This window comes from Rhamphochromis longiceps, linkage group LG22 (assembly GCF_057381845.1).
Source record: "Rhamphochromis longiceps isolate RC_006_pf linkage group LG22, R_longiceps_female_GT1.1, whole genome shotgun sequence".
NCBI lineage: Eukaryota > Metazoa > Chordata > Actinopteri > Cichliformes > Cichlidae > Rhamphochromis > Rhamphochromis longiceps.
In genome coordinates, this window is record NC_140577.1 from 14,114,708 (window position 1) to 14,135,589 (window position 20,882).

Here is a 20,882-nt window from a genome sequence, read left to right on the forward strand (position 1 = left end):
TCAAATGGTGGAGAGTCACATTGAAGAGAACGGCAAACTCAACATCGAAGTTTACCGGAAGCCCACACACACGGACCAGTACCTCCTCTTTGACTCCCATCACCTTCTGGAACACAAACTTGGAGTAATCAGGACCCTACACCACCGGGCAGAACATGTTCCCTCTAAGCCTGAAGGAAAAAAGAAGGAACACACACATGTAAAGGAAGCACTCAAAACGTGCGGCTATCCTAAATGGGCGTTCTTAAAGTCAGCAAAGAGGCACAGAAAAGAAGACCAGACACCAGCGAGGGAGGATAAGAAGGACAGACGCAACAACATTGTCATCCCCTATGTAGCCGGTGTATCAGAGAAACTCAGGAGAGTTTTCTCCAAGCATGACATCCCGGTGCATTTCAGACCCAGCAACACGCTCAGACAAAAACTGGTTCACCCGAAAGACAAAACGCCAAAACACAAACTTAACAATGTGGTGTCTGCTGTACAGTGCAGCGAGGAATGCTCAGACCTCTACATTGGAGAGACCAAACAGCCACTTCACAAGCGCATGGCACAACACAGAAGAGCCACCTCCACAGGACAAGACTCAGCAGTCCATCTGCATCTTAAGGATAAAGGACACTCTTTCGAGGATGCCAACGTTCACATTTTGGACAGAGAGGACAGATGGTTTGAAAGAGGAGTGAAAGAAGCCATCTATGTCCACTGTGAGCGACCATCTTTGAACAGAGGCGGTGGTTTACGACACCAACTCTCTGCCATCTATAATCCAGTTTTGAGTTCCCTTCCCAGACGCCTTAACACCCACTCACATCCTGGGCCATCTGACCTCAGGAATTCGTACGATAAGGTGGGGCCAGGTTTCACAATGAACACACCTGAAACTCTGGCTGATAGGGCTTTGGAGTTGACGTCACGCCGCAATGCATTGTGGGAGCGCGGCACCATTTTCGGGGTCTACGAATCAAATCAAACACACTGTGTTGGAACAACGATTACAAGATGCTTAAAAGCAGCTCAAACGAGAATGGACTGTATAGAGACCGATTGTGTCCAGAGGCGAAGCGGCGGTACTTGCAGAAAATAGCGTGCATTGGAAATGTGGACCCGTATGAAATACGGCCGTGGAGTAGAAACCCTGAAGACCAACCGCTATTGACGTAGCCTGACATATTTCATACCTTATCTGTGGAGTCAGCGCGTACAAGTCGTCATTCAAACAAAGGTAAGTCAGCTCGAGTACTGCGTGTGAAATGCGTTTGATTTCCCTGCAAATATTCACATTAGTGCAGCATAAATTCATTCATGAGGGGAAATTACAGTGAGAACATGTGGAGGCTGTTAGGTGGATAACATAGTGAGTTCAGTGCATTGATGTGACATTGTCCTGAAGGATTTAGTTATTCTCTATGGTTAAAGAAATTGCAATGATTTATTAATGTTTATTATAAATAATTCTAATTATACATCTTGCTTCCATATTTGTATCCTGTGTCACTAAAAATACATTTTATTTTAGTTTTATACATTGATTAATGACCTGCAGAATCTCCTTATCATATTAAGTGATTCATAATTGTCACTTTATGCTTTCTCCATCTCTAAAGTGATGACATCCTTCCATTACATACTTTAGGTTCATTTTCTGCAGGCAGGTTTCTGACAGAGAACAGACAGATTTAGACCATAACCTGCAGCGTTCTATAGATGGACACATAAAGAAATGCATAATTACATGTATGTGCTAACTTTCTAGACACTTTGTTACATTTATGATAAAGTAGATAAAACACATTTGTGTCGGCCTTGGCTCATAGTTCTTGTCTTTAAATGAACTTTGTCTGTGTGTGTTTCAGGTGTTGCTCTCTCAAAGACTGAATGAACCAGCATTGCAGCCATGGGTCACTGTGAGCATCACAGGGAAGGTTGAAGTCGCCCACTGCAGCTGTATGGCCGGAGTCGCAGAGCCCTGCACCCACGTCGCTGCTCTTCTGTCTAAAGTAGACGGAACAGTGTTGATCCGTGGCACAAGGACTGTTACAGATGAACCTGCATACTGGGTTTTGCCTGGTAATATGACCAAGATACAGCCAGAGGTTGGCCATAAGAGAGACGACTTCTCTTCAGCTGCCCAAAAAAAGGCTCTTGATCAAAACATAAACAGACCATCTGTAGTGACAGGTAAAAGGAGCCGTCCCCAAAACAGAAAAATCCCACCTGCTACTGTGGAGGAGTTGTCACTGCTATAATGCCATGTTTTATCTAGGGGTCTAGATTTATGCCTGTAGTGCACTGCTGTGTAAATAATTTGCATTTACTGAATATGTACTGACTGAGTCCCACTGTTGAATAAAGAAACAAAATAATTTTGCCTTTTTTTTTTTTTAATTAAAACCACTTTATAGAGCATCACATCAGTAACAGTGTAAAATCCATATCATTTACAGTTTACAAATGACAAAATGTTTACACCAAATCATGAGTGTTTACATGATATCACCCACTACTAACGTTACTTTATTTACTGTATCTTTTGAAAAAATAACAGCACAAGACTTAAGAACATTTAACAGGAGCAGGTTTCATTTTTCCCTGGTTTTACTACCACACTGTTCACTAAACGCAGCAAACCTTCACCATCTTATCCAGAAGGGTCACCTCTTCACCTTCACATGGAAGAAGTAATCTGATTGGCATGGTGGTTTGTTTGAAGCAGGTCCCTTGTGTAGCGCTGGAACCCAGTCATGATGTTTCATCCATTTCATCGGCTGGTTTGCTGCAATAATGGCAAATAATTAGCAACTCTATAAATAGAAGGTAGTTCTGCAAAATCACTCAGTAGGATGTTTGTTCTAATTTGCTATGAGCTCAGAGCGCATCGAAAATGAAACTAATAGGCTATAAAGAGTGATATGAACATATAGAACTTACCGGAATGAAAATGTCTGGAGCACCAACAGATATTTGGAGATGGAAGAGAACTGCACGTCAGCTCGTCTCACAGCTGCTATCCAGGCTGGACGCCTTCGTTTGCTAACATCGATACACGAGCTGCTTCCAGGTTGGGAAAGAATGAAAAGATAAACCATTTTCAACCTTATTCTCTTGCCGGTCGTGCGATCGAACATTGCAGCCGACCACACAGCAAATACGAACCGTGGCTGTTGTGTGTGCTCCCTTTTCACTTGCGCTAGACCCCCAAAATGGCGGATCGGGCCAAAATCCTTTCCACGCCCACCCCCGTGACATCACGCTCCAAAGCCCTATTGGGACCCACACCCAGTTTCACACCTTGGCTCAGGCGATTAGAGGATCATCAGGGGGTCCTTTTGTCCCTCCGTGGGGGGAAACTCCCACTAGGTTTATATCTGGGATTCTCCACCATTTGACCTTAGAACTGAAGAAGCTTCTCGGATGAGAGGTGAAACGTCTTCAAGCAACTTAAAGAAGTCCAGACGCTTTTCTTTGCAAGCTCCTTTGAATAAAACCCCACAGGTGAGGAAAATAAAATCCATGACCCAGAAATGAACTGACATAAGGAAGTAAAACTTAAAGTGTGGGATTTTGTGCTGTGTGTGCATGAATATTACTGAACAAAATTTTTAAACATGATAAGAATAACAATTATTTACTTGACTGAAATTTATTATGACCCAAATTTAAGGGGATTAGTGAAAAGGTGAGCCACTTTCTGAACTTGTGTTCCTTTTCCCCCAGTTTTTTTTATTGCCATTGTTAAAACTTTACTCCACTTCAGGAGATGCACATAAAGCTTTTGAGCTGTAAACATTTAGATTACCTGGTTAGTGGAAATGTTTTGGATTTTTTTTTTGTTTCACTGTAAATAGCAACAAGTATTTAAATCTCTTTTTGTAGCTTAATTTTTCCTACCTGCTGCTTAATCTATAGGCATCAGAGATGTACCGGCCTTCTCTTGAACCACTTGGTGAGCAAGTGAATCTGTGTTGGTGTGATGAGCATCATATTTCTTTAAAAAAAAGAAGAAGAAAAAAAAGAAAGCTGAAAGCTCAAACAGGCTTATTAGAGTGAGGTAAGTGAAACAGAGCCAGCAGTGCTTGGGTTTCTTTATTCATTGTACTTCCACCGTGCACGTACCTGATTTAACTCGATATCTTGCACGAAAAAGATGCAGCTTTTGTAGTTTTGCCTCTGTACTAACCGAAACAATCAAGAAGTGATTGACATGCAGGCATTCAGCTTTACTTTGTGAGGTTTACTAATTACACACATGCTTTCTTTTTTCCAGAAGGTCAAAAGTAATTTGAGAATGAGCTCATACACAATTTCCTGGCCAGGTGACACATGTTCTCTTACTGTTTCCTGACATGAAGCAGACGTAATATGTGAAGTTGATTAAAAGTGTTGAAATTATATTTTGCAGCTTCTCACTCTTTAAATATGTGACTTAAAGAGTTTGGGGGGAGACCATTATGCTGAAAAACCAAAATAAACCTATCAGGTTGATACCAGAGGCTTTTGGAGTGGCCAATTCAACAATCTGGAACATTCTTAAAAGAGAGACTCTGGCCAGCTGAAGAACAAAAAGCTTTGAAAGATCACAGATTCAAACTTCTATTCTATAAAATTTTTAGTTAATATTATTACTAATATTTTTGACATTTCAAAAGGGTATGACAAATCCAACACTAAAATCAGTTATTAAGATTGTTTCTTTTAGGTCTTTTATAAATGTTGTTCAAGACGGTTTGACATCAGGGTGGAAAATTTATTCTACAATGAGTTTTTTCTTCCCCCCCCCATATCATTTACAGTTTACAAATGACAAAATGTTTACACCAAATCATGAGTGTTTACATGATATCACCCACTACTAACGTTACTTTATTTACTGTATCTTTTGAAAAAATAACAGCACAAGACTTAAGAACATTTAACAGGAGCAGGTTTCATTCTTCTCTGGTTTTATTATCACACTGTTCACCAAACGCAGCAAACCTTCACCATCTTATCCAGAAGGGTCACCTCTTCACCCTCACATGGAAGAAGTAATCTGTTTGGCATGGTGGTTTGTTTGAAGCAGGTCCCTTGTGTAGCGCTGGAACCCAGTCATGATGTTTCATCCATTTCATCGGCTGGTTTGCTGCAATAATGGCAAATAATTAGCAACTCTATAAATAGAAGGTAGTTCTGCAAAATCACTCAGTAGGATGTTTGTTCTAATTTGCTACGACCTCAGAGCGCATCGAAAATGAAACTAATAGGCTATAAAGAGTGATATGAACATATAGAACTTACCGGAATGAAAATGTCTGGAGCACCAACAGATATTTGGAGATGGAAGAGAACTGCACGTCAGCTCGTCTCACAGCTGCTATCCAGGCTGGACGCCTTCGTTTGCTAACATCGATACATGAGCTGCTTCCAGGTTGGGAAAGAATGAAAAGATAAACCATTTTCAACCTTATTCTCTTGCCGGTCGTGCGATCGAACATTGCAGCCGACCACACAGCAAATACGAACCGTGGCTGTTGTGTGTGCTCCCTTTTCACTTGCGCTAGACCCCCAAAATGGCGGATCGGGCCAAAATCCTTTCCACGCCCACCCCCGTGACATCACGCTCCAAAGCCCTATTGGGACCCACACCCAGTTTCACACCTTGGCTCAGGCGATTAGAGGATCATCAGGGGGTCCTTTTGTCCCTCCGTGGGGGGAAACTCCCACTAGGTTTATATCTGGGACTCTCCACCATTTGACCTTAGAACTGAAGAAGCTTCTCGGATGAGAGGTGAAACGTCTTCAAGCAACTTAAAGAAGTCCAGACGCTTTTCTTTGCAAGCTCCTTTGAATAAAACCCCACAGGTGAGGAAAATAAAATCCATGACCCAGAAACGAACTGACATAAGGAAGTAAAACTTAAAGTGTGGGATTTTGTGCTGTGTGTGCATGAATATTACTGAACAAAATTTTTAAACATGATAAGAATAACAATTATTTACTTGACTGAAATTTATTATGACCCAAATTTAAGGGGATTAGTGAAAAGGTGAGCCACTTTCTGAACTTGTGTTCCTTTTCCCCCAGTTTTTTTTATTGCCATTGTTAAAACTTTACTCCACTTCAGGAGATGCACATAAAGCTTTTGAGCTGTAAACATTTAGATTACCTGGTTAGTGGAAATGTTTTGGATTTTTTTTTTTTGTTTCACTGTAAATAGCAACAAGTATTTAAATCTCTTTTTGTAGCTTAATTTTTCCTACCTGCTGCTTAATCTATAGGCATCAGAGATGTACCGGCCTTCTCTTGAACCACTTGGTGAGCAAGTGAATCTGTGTTGGTGTGATGAGCATCATATTTCTTTAAAAAAAAAAGAAGAAGAAAAAAAAGAAAGCTGAAAGCTCAAACAGGCTTATTAGAGTGAGGTAAGTGAAACAGAGCCAGCAGTGCTTGGGTTTCTTTATTCATTGTACTTCCACCGTGCACGTACCTGATTTAACTCGATATCTTGCACGAAAAAGATGCAGCTTTTGTAGTTTTGCCTCTGTACTAACCGAAACAATCAAGAAGTGATTGACATGCAGGCATTCAGCTTTACTTTGTGAGGTTTACTAATTACACACATGCTTTCTTTTTTCCAGAAGGTCAAAAGTAATTTGAGAATGAGCTCATACACAATTTCCTGGCCAGGTGACACATGTTCTCTTACTGTTTCCTGACATGAAGCAGACGTAATATGTGAAGTTGATTAAAAGTGTTGAAATTATATTTTGCAGCTTCTCACTCTTTAAATATGTGACTTAAAGAGTTTGGGGGGAGACCATTATGCTGAAAAACCAAAATAAACCTATCAGGTTGATACCAGAGGCTTTTGGAGTGGCCAATTCAACAATCTGGAACATTCTTAAAAGAGAGACTCTGGCCAGCTGAAGAACAAAAAGCTTTGAAAGATCACAGATTCAAACTTCTATTCTATAAATTTTTTAGTTAATATTATTACTAATATTTTTGACATTTCAAAAGGGTATGACAAATCCAACACTAAAATCAGTTATTAAGATTGTTTCTTTTAGGTCTTTTATAAATGTTGTTCAAGACGGTTTGACATCAGGGTGGAAAATTTATTCTACAATGAGTTTTTTCTTCCCCCCCCCCCCCCCACCCCCGTGACATCACGCTCCAAAGCCCTATTGGGACCCACACCCAGTTTCACACCTTGGCTCAGGCGATTAGAGGATCATCAGGGGGTCCTTTTGTCCCTCCGTGGGGGGAAACTCCCACTAGGTTTATATCTGGGACTCTCCACCATTTGACCTTAGAACTGAAGAAGCTTCTCGGATGAGAGGTGAAACGTCTTCAAGCAACTTAAAGAAGTCCAGACGCTTTTCTTTGCAAGCTCCTTTGAATAAAACCCCACAGGTGAGGAAAATAAAATCCATGACCCAGAAACGAACTGACATAAGGAAGTAAAACTTAAAGTGTGGGATTTTGTGCTGTGTGTGCATGAATATTACTGAACAAAATTTTTAAACATGATAAGAATAACAATTATTTACTTGACTGAAATTTATTATGACCCAAATTTAAGGGGATTAGTGAAAAGGTGAGCCACTTTCTGAACTTGTGTTCCTTTTCCCCCAGTTTTTTTTATTGCCATTGTTAAAACTTTACTCCACTTCAGGAGATGCACATAAAGCTTTTGAGCTGTAAACATTTAGATTACCTGGTTAGTGGAAATGTTTTGGATTTTTTTTTTGTTTCACTGTAAATAGCAACAAGTATTTAACACTAGGAGTCCCAGGCTTTGTGACCAGGAGATATTTTATTTTGTATTCTCATAATTAGTTATCATTGATTAATCATTTACCATTGTGGAATCTGATGACAGTATAATCTTTGTTTTATATCTATGGTAATCTGAGTAAAGATTAATGTATGCATATTATCATCATTGTAATCAAGTCTCAAATGGTATCCACAGCATTGTATTCACCGTCCATAACTGGAGGGTCCAGCAGGACCTTGTTCTAATTCATTTGCAGGCCTACATCAGAACATGCACATAGAGAGTTATGTAAACACGCACGTTCACCCTTATTTACACAGGGAGGTCATGTCAGGACATTCTCTAGTTGGACACACAGGCTCACAGAACTGCACAACATGACATGTCACACACTTCTCTTTCTCTAAAGTATCATCTGATGTTTGTATAAGGAGAACTTTGGACTATGGGGAGACTCATCATTTCCAGTAAGGTCTAACTGTGTGATGTCATCATGGGTTATATAAGGATGGGGAACGGTCCACTCTTTGGAGATCTGTGGCTGTACGCTTGTCTTCCCATGCTTCTGTCTTAGAAGCATGTAATAAAATCACTATGTTTGTCACCTACACGGACTCGGCTGTTTTTCCTTCTTACCCAAACTGAACCAGACGTAACAACTTGGTGCCGAAACTCCGGTTGGGGGAGAAGGGAGCTTGCAGCTCGTCGTTGAGGTGACAAACAGGGGCGAAGGCCAGCAGCTTATCTGAGTGACGCCAGGCGGAATAAGAAAAGGAAAGGTGAGTGCCACCTGTTGATTTTTATCCAAAGGCGCTATATTGGAAGTTAAAACTAAATTTAATTAAATAATATTCACTCAGTATGGGCTTCTGGCGTTGGTCCATAGTGATCTTGAGTAATTAGTTTTAAAATAGGGCATAGTAGTCTGACTAAATTTATTGCTGTTTATTTTGGGGGTGAATTTTGAGTTAAGAAGTTATGTGTTTAAGTTAATACGGTTTAAGGTGTGTGGAAACAAATAAATACGGTTTAAGAGGTTTAAATGTGGGTTGACTGGATGCCAGCAGTCACCTGGGTAGTGTAGGGCATTTGGTTTTAATTGGGTAGCAGAGACGGTCTCGGGCTTCAGATAAATGAAACTGGATGGCAGGGGTCCAACAGTGAGGCTTTTAAAACAAGTAAATTCGTTTAGGACTGAGAGCTAGGCTCTCTAAGAATGCAGTTGTTCAGCAGGTGGCGCTGACCCCTAATCGCGGACGCGTGGTTAGGTTCTAGCCCGGTTTGGCCTCCCGCTGGGGACTTGGGACTCCCGGTTAATTGGCCAGGTAATCTATGAGTGATTGCCTTCTACTGCATTGATTGATTAAGAAGGTTAGACCTGGCTGCATCCTATCTAAACGTTGGGCACACTGAGCTTTAAGTAAAGCCAAAAGCGTGAACTGTGATGTGTCACGTGGCCGGTGGAGCTCCGTGTTTTCCTGGCGGGGAAGTAGTTTTAAAAGTAATTAGAATTTAGTAATTTGACCGTTCTTCAAGGCGGCGTACTTGAAACGGTAATTGATCAGCAAGAGCCGGGCTCTGGGCTGAAAGATGCTTTTAAATTAGTCAAAAATTTAGGAACACCAGCAGAGAAATAGAGAAGTGAGATAAAGTTGTTCTGGCATATGGTGTTTTCTTAGGAATTCGAGCGCTATCGGGAGGGCGTTCCCGAGGCGTGTATTGACCAGCAAGGCTAGGCCTGGGCTATAGGTGCTTTTAAATTAGTCAAAAAGTTAGGTGTAACCTCTTCTGGCATATGACGTCTATGCGGGCCCGTGTGTATATAGATTATAAATTACCTGTGTGTGTAAATAAGTTCTATAAATCTGTTAAATCTGAAACTCCTGCTAAAAACTTCCTCCTCTTGGTATAAACTATAACTATAACTTCCTCTCTACAAACTCTTTTCTTTTCTCTCCCTCTTTCTCTCAGTTGGGATTCTGTGTGTGTATGTGTGCTGGAGAAAAAAAAAAAGGAAAAGGGTCTCTCTCTCTGTCTCTGTGAGAGAAAAAAGGTGGGGGCCGAGTGAGCCTGCGGGGCCAAGTGGGTCCGCGGGAGCGAGCGTGTATGCTGTATAGAGGAGAATGAGGAAGAAGGGAGTGAGAAGGAGCGAGTGAAAAAAGTAACCGAGTGTTTGGTGATTTTTTTATTATTTCAGAGGCTCTGGGTAAGAGTTTTGACTATATTGATTTAATTCTGTGGGTTTGGAGTTGGTGGCTTTAGCTGTGAGAGTTGTGAAAAGAGCAGGTTTTTCTTTTGTTGTGATGTTAAGTATAAATTCAATAGACTGTGAGTAATCGGTGTTTTTCTGCCTAGTGTGCTGCGTGGAAGACACAGAAGTGTAGAAATGTTTGTGGTTTATCTTTGTTTGACGTTTTATAAAGAGTTGGTTGATCCAGGGTGATTTCTCCCGTTTAAGGGAGGAGTTGGATTGTGGGTATGTTAAAGCTTTGCTGTAGGGGTATGAGTGTGAATTTGTGCTGGCTTCACATGTTTAAATGGATGCATAGAAGTTTGTGAGTGAGAAATTGTTATGGTGGGGTTTAAAGTTAGTAAAGAGTTAAATCAACCCTCCTCAAGAGTTCAATAATTTAGGCAGTTATGTTTATACGAATACTAAATGTATGTTTAGTGTCCTCATACAGGTGTTTTTTCTTAACCTGGAAACCTGAGTACGGAAGCAGAAGACAGGCCAAGTTTTGGCTAAAAATTCACGGCTGGACACCAGAGTTGTCCCCACCCCTCCCGGAAAAAAAAGAGAGAATGTAGTTTTAGGCAGGTTTTTCTCGCTGAACTGCTCTGGGTGCTGTGTCCCTGAATCTCACCAGTGTTAACCTCTGGCGGAAGACATGGAGAAAAGGAAAAGATGTTCCTGGTAAATGACTGAAACAAATAAAACCACACACAACCAGAGAAAGGTATGAGAAGTGAGGAACAGACACATGTGCGTGTTGGAGAAATGCCTCATTTGAGAAAGAGTTAAATTAACCCACATACAGACGCACCCACACATGCAATGAAGAAACAGCTTACATACATGTGCACGTACATGCAAGGTTAAAGTAGCGACACTTAACATACACCTGTTTTTAAATGATATAGTTTATACACTACTGACAAATAAACTCTCTGGGTTGCAGGACAACAACTTAACTTCAAAAGAAAAGATACTGGTCTGATGATTAAGTGAGGACACGACAAATTTAGTGGTTAAAAGGGTCGAATTGGGACATGTTTTGTTGATTGTTTAAGACAAATGACTACTGAATGGTAGAAAATTCCTTTTTAGGTTTCTAAACAGGATCTTAAGAATTTTAACACGTACCTGTGTTGTCCTGTCAACTTGAGGGGTTATGAGTTGATTATGTGGTGAGAAAAAACAAAAAAAAAAGGGGGGAAAGGAGACCTCGTTGTTTCTCCCCTCTCGGGATAACACAGCCAACACAGCACAGCCAACACAACATCATTTTCCTGTTCGCCTGTTTTGTTTTGTTTTTGTTTTTTCTGAAAGCCGAAGCTGACCTGAACTCCTACCCTCCCCTCTACCATCGTTGCCCTCTCCGCGACCATCTTTGACCCTTTGACCCCTGAAGGCCACAGCAGCTGGACTCACAACAACAACTTGAGGATGTCAACAGTGCTGCAAAAAAGCGATCTCATGCAGCAGAGACGGAGAGCACTAAACCTAAAGCCCGTTTCACTACACGGGGGAAAATTCCCAGACTGCGTCAGCTGACAGACCTGTGACGAGACGTGCATTAAGCCCGGAGGAAAAGGGAGGGTGAGCAAAAGAATGCTGACCTCTGAGAAGAGCCGAACAGCAGAGCTGCAGAAGGCCGTGGAGCAAAGTAAAGACAACATAAATAGACTCCAATCTGACGTGGAAGGAAAAGACTCTGAGGTGTTGGCCCTCAGTAAGAGCTCAAGGCATCAGAGCAGAAATTGAGCATGGCTCCGGAGGAGCTGGCTGCTAATTGAACTCATCAGTCAGACTTGGAGTCCCACATACAGGACTTGAAATCAGGCGGAAGCTTGCTGGAGCAGGAGGTCGCCAGACCTGATGCAAAGCTCCAACAGCAGGAGCAAGCCCTGAAGGAGCTACAGAAGCAAAAGGGTCAAGTTATAAGGAGAAGATGCAGGCAGCTGCAACAACGGATGAAAACAGACCCAAAGAGGAGGGGAGGACCCCAGGGCATGCTTCAGGCCGCTGGTTTACCTACACTACAGAACAGGAAGGTGATGAACACAAACATACACCAACACACAAACACACACTTCTGCATGCGCCGACTTAGAATGAAGAGAAACACACACATGAACACTTATGCACTCGTTGAAGGAGTGAAAACTGATACATACCCATGCACCAAAATCAAAATGTTGATTCAATTCACTAAGAAGTGACACACAATGCTCCAGCTGCTGCAATGAAGAATGCTTTATTAACAAAGGCTCAATGCTGCACACAACAAATCCAAATACAGAATCTGTTACAATAATAAGCCCGGAGGGCATTTGTGTGGTCTGGGGAGCAGGGTCCGGAGCGGTTTGGTTATGAAAACGATGCCTGTGCGAGATATCTGGGGCTTAAGGCCTCGACTCAATTGTTTACTGTACACCAAAAAGAAAAGAAAACAGCCTGAGCAGTGATGCAGAGTGAAAACGATGAATTAACAGTGTGAGTCTTATTTCAGAGCGCCACATCATTGGGATGGAGATTTAATAAAAGGAGGAACACACGGACGAAGAAGAAGAGAAAGGGGGGGCAGCCCTTGAACACGATTGCCTGAGGTATTAAAGTTCTGTACTAAATTCTGGTTTCCAGTGTGAGAAAAGTCACGCAGTGCCAGTAGTAGAGCTAGGTTGAGTGATGATTCTAAATTACTGTAAGTAAATCATCGTACACCCGTTCAAGTTTCATGATAACGGGGATCTAGACTTTGTTGAACTCTAGGCAAGTTGAACAGCTAAGATTTGAGTGACCAAGTAGCAGTTGAATAAAAGTCATTGAATAAGTGTTGAAATAAACAGGCAGAATTAAGAGAATTAAAACATTTCAAGAGCTCAAATTACTTAATATGGAAACGGTTCAATTTTGTTTCACGAACACAAAAATATATAGGTGTATGAATATGAAAAGGTTGAGGTGGTGTTGATTTGACTCTGTGTAGGTTTAGGTGGGTATTTTTATTGATGGGAGGAATATTCAGTGACAAGTCCTAAGACCCGGGCGTCTGCATTTTTGTTTTTGTTATCTTTCATTTTATTTTGTTTTATATTTTGAACAGTGCACTGATTTTTGTTTGTGAATCTTTTCTTTAAGCAGATCTGCACATCGGAAATTACAAGCATTACACGTCGGCGAGAAAATTGTTGTAAGTGAGTTTCTCCGCATTGAAATGGGTTCTGGAGGAAACACTTGTGGGGACAATTAGAGATGAGAGTCCCTGTCTAAAAAAGGATTCAGCGAGGTAATCCGATCTCAAGTTCTTCTTTTTCTTTTTGAAATGAGCTCATTTTGCTGAGGGCGGAAATCTAAATGCGGCGATGGTTTCCGCTATCAGCAAAGAAAGAAAAATGGATGAATGAATGAATGGATGAAAGACTGGAAATAAAACAAACGGACTGACTGGTAAAAGCTGACAAGACTTGACTACGACTTAAGGTTAACCTCCACCGAGATAGAACAAGAGGGTGGATGAATTTATGTGTGATTCTTTTTACAGGAAATCTTTTTATAGCACCTCTGGAATGTGGATGGGCTGCTAATGTTTGCTTTGCTGTGTTAAGAATGTGTGAGGAGGGTGCAGTAGAAAACAGACAAGTGACATGAAAACAAGTAATAATAACAAATAACTAATTTGGGGACTGTTTGACAGAGCTCACTAACTGGCCACTAGGGAGCTCTTGGTAGGGATACACAAGTGGAGTAACATTGCCCAAAGGGTGAATAAAACAAATTGTGGCAATAATAGTGATTTAATGATCAGAGAAATCCTGAACATGATACTTGTCTGTTGTGCTGAATCTTTTATTACTCTTATGATTTGCAGGTGGTTGTAAATAAGCTGTTTGCTTTAACAGGTTTGCTTTTTAGCTGAATTGCAAAATACAACTAGAACAATTAATTGAGACTAATTAAAACTAACCTGACACTGAGGAGGTTCTATATAAGGAAGAATTAAAACAGGTATAAAGTGCATTTGATCTTTAATTGCAGGTGTGACCATGAAGATTTTTGGTACGTATTGCAGGTTGTTGCTCATTATAGAATTGTGCTCAGGTTCATAAAGGCAAAAGCTATATAGGGGGTCTATGATTTGCTTTGTGTTTTAATAATTTAGGTATGGCAAAATTAAAGGTTTTTAGACAATTTAGGGGACCAGTCAGAAGCATAATTAGATGATCAGAAACTGAGTACTACACTTAAGTTGGAATTAAGAATGCCCAATTTGTTTGAGGTCTGTTGTTCACTTTTATACACACATTGCAAATGTGCTTATAAGGAGCTGGCACTTAGTCTGTGAAGGTCAAAAGCTTCATCCGACAACGGATCGGATTGATATATTGGAGCTATTGACTTCACGTGCAGAGGGTTAAATGCATGCACGCTTACACACATAAGCATGGCATAGGATTGGAATAAACAAAGTCAACAACATTAGGTTAGGAGAGCCAGCGCAGGAGAGGTGTTGGCGTTCTGTCTCTTGCAGAGAAGGGAACAGACACCAGACGGGGACACGGAGATATGGGGACCCTTCACAGCGACTGGGGTCAAGTGTCATGGCCTTGGGGCTCCTTGAGAAGATGGATCCCATAACCACAGCGATAACCAGGAAGGGGTTGGCGAAAACTAGGAACACCAGAGACCAACGAGGTTCGAGAGGCTTTTGGCAAAAAGGGGGACACGGCGGTGACAACGGACAACAAACACACAGATCTTTGTTTGAAAGTGGGGCAGAATAATCCCCAGATCTGTGTAACGACTGAAGGGTGGTTTAACCCCGGAAGTCGAAGAAAGAAGAATCCGAGGGCGTTTCTTCACTCCAAGAGGAGGTGGTAAAGGGGCCTGAAGCGTGACAGGCTGAAACTCGAGTCTGAAGCTAAAAGAACAGCTGGGTTGTGGGAAAATTGGAAAACAACGGAGGTGTTGGGGTTGATAAGTGTCATAACGTGTTTGTTTGGTTTGGAGACAAATCCTGGTGTGAGTTGGGCTGGCAAGCCAGCCCAAAGAGGAGGAATGTGACCAGGAGATATTTTATTTTGTATTCTCATAATTAGTTATCATTGATTAATCATTTACCATTGTGGAATCTGATGACAGTATAATCTTTGTTTTATATCTATGGTAATCTGAGTAAAGATTAATGTATGCATATTATCATCATTGTAATCAAGTCTCAAATGGTATCCACAGCATTGTATTCACCGTCCATAACTGGAGGGTCCAGCAGGACCTTGTTCTAATTCATTTGCAGGCCTACATCAGAACATGCACATAGAGAGTTATGTAAACACGCACGTTCACCCTTATTTACACAGGGAGGTCATGTCAGGACATTCTCTAGTTGGACACACAGGCTCACAGAACTGCACAACATGACATGTCACACACTTCTCTTTCTCTAAAGTATCATCTGATGTTTGTATAAGGAGAACTTTGGACTATGGGGAGACTTATCATTTCCAGTAAGGTCTAACTGTGTGATGTCATCATGGGTTATATAAGGATGGGGAACGGTCCACTCTTTGGAGATCTGTGGCTGTACGCTTGTCTTCCCATGCTTCTGTCTTAGAAGTGTGCAATAAAATCACTATGTTTGTCACCTACACGGACTCGGCTGTTTTTCCTTCTTACCCAAACTGAACCAGACGTAACAGCTTCTACCTTTCTACCTATAAAACCCGCCACCAGCCAAATGGCTGGTAGGCTTTTAGCTAAGCTTTAGCTTCAGCCAAGTGGAAGCTAAATTGGCTAGTCATTCATATGTATATTAGGTAGTTAAAAAGGAATTCAGGAGGGAGGGGAGTGGGGGTGTGTGGATGAGGGGGTGGGGGAGCTGCTAAAAGCTGTGAACTTCCTTTTGTGTTTCATCTTGATGCATTCTCAATCATCCAGGGAAATAAATCTCCAAAAGTCACCAACTTGGAGTGTTTCAGTTTGCCATCTTAGGGAGAAATCAACACACATGGGTGTTTGTCCTTTGTTGCTGAGATTTATTGATAAAAACAGTACAAAAAACCAACCATTTGTATACATATTTACAAATAATAATGAGAAACAAACTTACTAATAAGCTGTTGAACTGCCGGTCAAACAGATATTTCTACTGTGTCAGAGATGATGAATGTTTCCGTGTTCCTCTTTATATTTTCCATCAGTACACACACGTCATGACATTGCTCAGTCAATCAGCTGCACAATATACACAATATAGAGTTTAAATGTAAATTAAAAATATAAAAATGTAAAAAGCATTGGTCAACAGAAAGCTTGTTTGAACAGTAAAGTTTTTAACTGCTTTTTAAAAGATTCCACAGAGTCAACCAAACGTAGTTGTAGAGGTAGACTTTTCCACAGCATTGGTGCCACAGACCCCTTTCGTCTTCAGACGTGTTCTGGGAGAAACAAACAAACTCTTAGTCTGTGAGCGGAGACGGCGAGCAGTAGTGTATTTTGTGAGAAGCTTGGATAAATAATCTGGGGCTTGGCCATTTAGTGCGCTGTACGTTAAAACAATAATTTTAAAACGAATTCTAAAATCTATTGGGAGCCAATGTAAAGAACATAAAATAGGAGTGATGTGAGCTCGCTTGCTAGAGCAAGTTAGTAGTCTGGCTGCCGCGTTTTGTATAGCTTGGAGGCGAGAAAGTGATGATTTATCCAAGCTGGTAAACAGGGAATTATAATAATCTAAACGCGATGACACAAATGCATGGACAATTTTTTCCAGTTCAGCTAAGGAGACCATATGTTGCAGTTTAGAAATATTCCTTAAATGAAAGAAACAGGAACAAGACAGAGATTTTACGTGTATATGACTAGTTAGGAGTGAGAACGTGTTGATGTAGCATGTAGTGGAGGTGGAACTCCTTTCTAAAGCTTTTCTAACATCAGCTACAATCAACAAACAACAACAAAACAAACTGGATGAGCAGGATTCCAGTGAACTTACTGTGATCATGGGTAATGCTGCAAACCTTTATCACATTTTCACAGAAAAGAAACTAAATATATATCCTCCTTTAAAAAAAACACACAATGAAACACAGACATACTTATTTATGATAAGATCCACAGAGAGAGAGCCAAGCACGTACACAACATAGCATTGATGAGAAAAGAGTAAGAATATACAATCACAGGTTTACATAAGTACACAGTTGCGACTGAGGCCCTGATCAAATGTTCAAATAAACTGATCATAAAGTCTGTGTCTCTGTTTTATTTCAGGGAGTGCTGAGGAGGGTCTAACATGAAGTCACAGTCGTGCTCTCTGGACAAGATGTGGCTCATTTTCTCACATTTGTACAGCTTTTGGGATGTCAGAGTGCTGCACTCATCAATGCATTTGACTTCATCAACTTCAACTTCATCTTCAGGTGTGTGTGAGAAACCAACTCACCATAAACTGTTGAACTGCATGCCAGTGAAACAGAGACATTTTTGTTATTTGTGTGTGTCAGAGAAGATGAATGTTTCAGCGCTTCTCTTTACATTTCCCTTAAATACACAACTTTGTGTGTGTTTGTGACACTGACTCAACTGTCATCCCCTTTTCTCCTGTACAGCTAGTGCACATCTATAAAGGAGAATCAGAAAAATAAAACTTTTTTTTCTTAATGTGTCACTTACTCTCTATGGTACAGATCTGGGTCCACTCTGCAGTCATTCGACCCTCCAGTACTAACTAGAGATGGCACGATACCATGTCCGAGACGATACTGATATCATAAATTTGGATACCGATATGAATCCGATATAGTGTTTTTTCAATCAATAAAACAGTTTATTTAAAATCTTGCTGCTTTTTGTATAAAAAAATGGTAAATGGCCTGTATTTGTATAGCGCTTTACTATGGACCACAAAGCGTTTTACACTACATTTTGTCATCCACCCATTCACACACACATTCACACACTGGTGATGGCAGCTACATTGTAGCCACAGCCACCCTGGGGCGCACTGACAAAGGCGAGGCTGCCGGACACTGGTGCCACCGGGCCCTCTGACCACCACCAGTAGGCAACGGGTGAAGTGTCTTGCCCAACGACACAACGACCGAGACTGTTGGAGCCGGGACTCGAACCAGCAACCTGCTCAATCAACGTAATCAACTTTAATTTAATGCATGTATAAAAAATTGAACCGAAATCGATTCCTACAATAATTAAATAGATTCAAAATCTTTCTACAACAGAACTGCAGACTGCACAGATGGCACCTTCCCAAAGGAAAAAGTACTACAGCTTACTAGGGTATATTAGACTTAATAGTTACTATATACAGTAATGGATTTCTATACATTTTACATCAGATTAAAACTTTGGTTGTAAGATTCAGATAACTATTTATTAAAAGCTAGACATTTTAAATGAAAATAAGAAAGAAAGATATTTCTTTGTGCCCCCCTTTCCCTGTTGATGCCCCACCTGCCCCCCTGGCAAAACTTTGCTAGACAAACTTGCTTTAGTTCTTGGGATAACTTTCTGGGAGATGAAATATTGGTTTGGTAGCGAGGCTCCAAATGCTCAACCCGACTGCCGACAGGTCTCGCACGCCACAGCTGCTCTATCACGTGAGGCATACTGCTAAGGTTATGAGCTGAGTTACGCTATGGGATATTTAATGGATCGGATTACATTTTTTATTTCTCTCCGATATCCGATCCAGTAATTTAGGTCAGTATCGAACCGATACCGATACGTAATATCGGATCGGTCCATACCTAGTATTACCACGGGAGATTCAACCTGTTCGGACTCTCTCATTGGTAAGTGTGCAGGACTGTACCAGCTGTAGTTGATGGTTTTCCTTCGAGCAATTCTTTAATGTTTCCTTTTCATCAGCAATGAAGTTTTGTTGATGGTTTTCATTTGCTTTAGCAGCTTTGCCAGAAGTTAAATCTTTATTGAAATCCAGTTTTAGGTTTTTATCTGCATTGACTTTTCTCCCCTGAAGGTTCAGTTAGTTTGATGGAGTCCATAAAAGGTTTAAAGGCACTTACTGGGATTTCTAAAATATCCAGATTTTACGAATTATAGACAAAATTTATATACAGTATAATTATGATCATTTACAGTATAATTGATTGCTTTATTTATTATTTATTCATGTATTGAAATATAAGAAGCAGAACAGTGGAGGCAATCAAAACACTCGCTCACAGAGAAAGAAGGATGAGGGCTTTTACTGGATGTGACTGAACTGTTCAAAAAAAGAAATGGATCAAGAACACAAGAAGCATGATGGAGAAATCATGTCTGCTGTGGCTGCTCATAGGAACTCTGTAATGGTCCTCTCTCTCTTGTTTCTCTATATCAAACATCCGGTTTGCGTAGGAGGTAAACAAGACAGCTGTTTCCTCCTTTCTCTGCTTGAACCCCATCAGTCTGTGTCCTGGAAGTTACTGCTTTTCTCTATTGTTTTGTTAAATGTCAAACTTTGAGGTAATCTGGATGTCGTTTCTCTTTAGCTCTGACCTGTCCTCTGTACTGGGTGCAAGCCAGCACCAGCAAGGTGTTCCTAAGTAGGGCTGGGTTTCGTCACTGATTTCTAGAATCGATTCAATTCCAATTCACAAGTTCCCGAATCGATTCAATCTAGGATTCAATTCAATTCGATTTGATTTGAATCAGGAAAATTTTGCCTCAGACAGTCAGAAATATTATAATTCAGACACATTCAGTACATTTCTATATTTTTATATCTATAAATAGAAATCTGACACTTGCAAGACTTCAGCAAAGGTGTATAAGCATCACAGCAGATGCCTTTGTGTCAAAGAGGATAAAACAGAGAAAAACATGAAGGTGATTTTCCTGGCCTGGGATTTTGTAAAAATATTCTGCAGTAGATCAAAAACGAAAGAAAACCATTAATCAACATATGAACATTACCTGATGCTGCTGAAGTGAAGCAGAGCAAAGTTACAAAGGTTTTATTAGAGACACAGCTGAGCGTTTGCAATTTTGCATAATTTTAAAAAGTTTAAATTTGTTGAGAAGCCCATTGAACAGCAGAAATGGGGCTTTTTTTGGAAGTAAGTAAAAGGAAAAAAAACAGTGTCTGACAGAGCTGTAAACAACTTGTGCGTAACAAGCAAGTGAATAATGCAAAAAACAGATTTTTAGACGGGAAACTGTTCTTGGAGTATACACAGAGAGAGAGAGAGAGAGAGAGAGAGAGAAAGCTGTGCATGAAGTGATTTTTACCGTGGTGGAAGCAAAACAGCGAAACTAAGGGAATTCATGACGATGTTTATGTGAAGTGTAGTTTGGATCTTCTTTTGCTGTTGGTTCAGTCAATATTGTTTGGAGAGAGATCAAACCTGCAGCTTCATAATCACAAGAAGAGCGTAAACACAAAGCGCGGACCCGCCGACGGATCAGAATCAGTGAGTTTTCAGCCATGACCGTGTCATCGGGTGAGAAAGACGACATCTCACTGACCCATCGGCAAACATGCAACCTCCACACAGAAAGACCCCGGCCTGATGTTGGAATTGAACTCAGGACCTTCTTGCTGTGCAGCAACAGTGCTAACCACAGTGCTGCCTTGGTTACAAAACATGTTCACTAAAATTAAAAAGCAATTGTTGAAGAGATAAAATGGTCCTTTCTCGTTTTTATAAATATGATTTTTAACTTACAGTTATTATGCATTTCTTGTATAAAATAAAAAAGATAAAATGTGAGTTACTGCTAATTGTTGTATGTTTATGTAATAACAAATCCCATTCACATTTAAACACTGAATTTAGGCTTGGACATTATATTTAACACTTAGTGTGGAGTTGTCATGTTTTCCCTGACAATTCTCTCTGGACACTCCAGCTTCCTCCTACAGTCCAAAGACAC

General features: G+C 40.7%; 1 long non-coding RNA gene across 1 annotated transcript; it reads left to right on the forward strand.

Moving 5' to 3' along the window:
- The first annotated feature begins 5,751 nt into the window (after positions 1 to 5,751).
- LOC146643711 (uncharacterized) lies at positions 5,752 to 13,571 on the forward strand. The gene is made up of 2 exons (XR_014909249.1): positions 5,752 to 5,841; positions 6,258 to 13,571. It is a non-coding gene; the product is annotated as an uncharacterized LOC146643711 (long non-coding RNA).
- Positions 13,572 to 20,882: the final 7,311 nt, after the last annotated feature.